General features: G+C 40.2%; 1 pseudogene; it reads right to left on the bottom strand.

The window, feature by feature from the left end:
• Positions 1-2855: 2855 nt before the first annotated feature.
• Positions 2856-2973, bottom strand: LOC134930639 (5S ribosomal RNA; annotated as a pseudogene).
• Positions 2974-3270: the final 297 nt, after the last annotated feature.

Raw genomic sequence — 3270 nt, 5'->3', positions numbered from 1 at the left:
CTGGACACTGGACTTGGCATCTCAACGAGTCTCTTCTGCAAGACGCTTATTGTATGGCTGAGGTTGACTCTGCTCTTGCCGATTACATTTACCACAATGACACCCTTGATATCTCTAAGCTTACACTTTGGTTAGTGCATAAATGTGTTCTCTAAGGCAAATTTATTTGGATTAGTTCTTATATTATAAAACAAAAGACAGAAAACATAGCAGTCCTGCTTCAGCATATTAAACTTCTTGAAACCTTACATAAGTCCTCCCTGTCCGGTGATGTTTATCATGAATTAGTGAAGGCACGTACGGGACATAATAAACTGCTCTCTAACCACATTAAGCTATCATTGCGGAAGTGTAAGACTTGATTTTACCAGGGCGGCAATAAACCAGGTAGATTATTAGCCCGAGCCCTATATGCACAACACACAGTCTGTTTTATTAGTAGTGTCAAAGATTACGCCGGTATGGCTCACTCACAGATCTCACATTGTTTCATTGTATATCTTGGCTAATTCTTCCTCTCTGTCAGATTATCCTCCGTCTTCCCAAGATGTTCTGCATTACCTCGCATCTGTAAATGCTCCCACTCTTTCCCCTTCTGATAAAGAGGCTCTAGAACTTGCCTTTACTCTGCAAGAAATCGAACAGGCTATCTCCTCATCCCCTTTGGGCAAAAGCCCTTTTTCTGACAGTTTCACTATAGCTTACTACAAAATCGTCGAAGATAGGCTTGCCCCTATGCTTCTCCATGCTTTCAATGCTATTCCAAAGAAACACATTGTTTTCACCAGTCTGTAGAAATCCACATCTCTGTTATCCATAAGCAAGGTAAGGACTCCTTCATGTGTTCCAGTTACATGCCTATGTCACCTTTTAACGTTGACTTAAATTGTATGCTAAACTGATGGCGAACAGGCTTAACCTCCTACTCCCGGAATTAGTTCATGGGGATCAGGTGGGTTTTGGTTGTGGCCAATTTGATTAATTTGTTTTCTCAAGGTCAGGTTCCCACTATTCTCCTGTCTACTGATGCTGAGAAAGCATTTGACAGGATTAGTTGGATGATATGAGGTCAGTTCTCGGATACACTGGACCAGGTCCTCTTACCCTTTATAGGATCCTGGGACTCTATGCAACTCCGAAGGCTAGAGTGCCATGTCAACCTGATTACTTATTAGCCATAGTACTCGACAGGGCTGTGCATTATCACCAATGATATTTGGTCTATGCATAGAAGCCCTAGCAAGAGCTGTTAGGGCTAATCCACATATACACACACACACACACACACACACACACACACACACACACACACACACACACACACACACACATATATATATATATATATATATATATATATATATATAGGGTGAGCTAACAGTGCCAAAAAATATATAGTAGAAAATAATTTTTCACAGTATGTCTATAATGTACCCCAGTAAAATATCTAGTCTCTATATGCCACTCCCCTTTCTTTATGGGGCGTCTGCTGGATCTTAAGTAAAACCTACACTTGTACGTGTGCAGGATGGAAGAAAATTGGAAAAAGCAAATAAGATCAGAGCGACCATAGGTGGTAAATACTCTAGGAGACTAAAAAGATGTTTTTTTAAAAACAATGCAGGGTTTATTTACAATGAACGTTTAAAAAAAAATTTTGGGACATGAAAAGGCAACATATAAGAATGCTTTTTTAAAAAGCTGTTACAAAGTCATTAAAAAGCATTCCAAAGGACATGAAGACAATAAAAAAAAATGACAGCGATAAAAATGGTGCTAAAAATTCACGTACTTAGAAAATAAGAACCATTAGAAACAACTGTGTATCTAAAATTATGTAAAAAAATAATATAAATATGTATATAAAATATTCCGTAAATAGAAAAAGCAGCTTAACTGAGGATTTCAGTAGTAGCAGGAATCAACCAACGCGTTTCGTCTGGTCTGACTTCATCAAGGGGTAATGAGCACAGTGGGACACATCATCTATATATACCCCTGTGGGTAAGGAAGTGATTAGTGACATCACTTTCTGTAATTGATTGACATTTGTGGAAACAGGATTCAAGAATACATGTATAATTCAGGAACACATAATGAGTGTGGCCAATAGTGAGGGAGGCTGTAGATATAGTAAAGCGCTTGATTTGCGCTTAGAAACTGTGCAGGGAGTCTTTATAAACCATAAAAGTCTTTTAAGCTCGTTTAGTCCGATGTATGACGCTAATCGCGTCATTTCCGCCCCACATCCGGTGTCCGTGGCTTCCTTCTGCGCATGCGCCGGCCAATGTGAAGGGAAGTGCGGCGGCCATCTTCTAGGAGTCCGTAAGGCATGACAATTGCTTGTGCTGGAAGCGGGTGCCGGCGGCCATATTTTCATAGATTATGTTCATTTAGTTTAATAGGTCGGACATATTCGCATCGTCTCCACACAGGAAGCCGCATATGTAAATAGGATGAGAGCAAGAATCAGTGCATATATACGATTTGGGAGTCATATATAGTTCGTATTAGATAAACAGATTCTACAGACTAGGTGTAAAGTATGTTATGCTGTGGTTCATCATCCTAATCTGATGGACATAAATACAGTATTTCTCCTATGAAAATGACATCCATATAAAATGGTATTTCTCAGAGACATCAGGGGATTTCAATTGAAGTACATAGGTTGTACATGTATTTGATAAAATTAATAAAATGGAGAGTGGATATGGCAGTCAGGGTCATATTTATAAATATATAGGCATATACCGTCATAGACAGAGAAGAGATTTTAATTAATTTGAATGCAGAGATAAAAGAAAGAGAGATGTATAGAGAGATATAGGAATAGCACACCCCTGATCCAGTTGCTATTACAGCACCCGGTCTTCTTGGGAAGTTTCCTTACCCAGTACTGGCCGGGCCAACACTGCTTGGCTTCCAAGATCGGACGAATTTGGGCATATCCAGTGTGGTATGACTGTAATCTAAGATCTGGGTGGTGGGAGAGGGGGTCCAGAGGTTGGGGAGCCTCCGCTCCACATTCCAACCTGGACCTAGCTAGGAAAAGGCAAGTGGATGATGTCAGAAATTGAGGATTGGGAATAACAGGCTTACGTTTATAAAAAAGGAGCTATTTCGTAGCCTTCATTCAGTCCGTCCGGATGAAGAGATTTCATTTAGTGTATCCAGAACATTTCTCTCCTTGATAGAAGGTTGGAGAGGTCCCCCCCCCTCTTTCTCCAAGTGTCACTAGTTCTAAACCCTTGAACGTGAGTTCCTCCG

Source organism: Pseudophryne corroboree, chromosome 5 (assembly GCF_028390025.1).
Source record: "Pseudophryne corroboree isolate aPseCor3 chromosome 5, aPseCor3.hap2, whole genome shotgun sequence".
Lineage (NCBI taxonomy): Eukaryota > Metazoa > Chordata > Amphibia > Anura > Myobatrachidae > Pseudophryne > Pseudophryne corroboree.
Note: the sequence above shows the minus strand (reverse complement) of the source record. Positions and strands in the feature narration are given on the sequence as shown.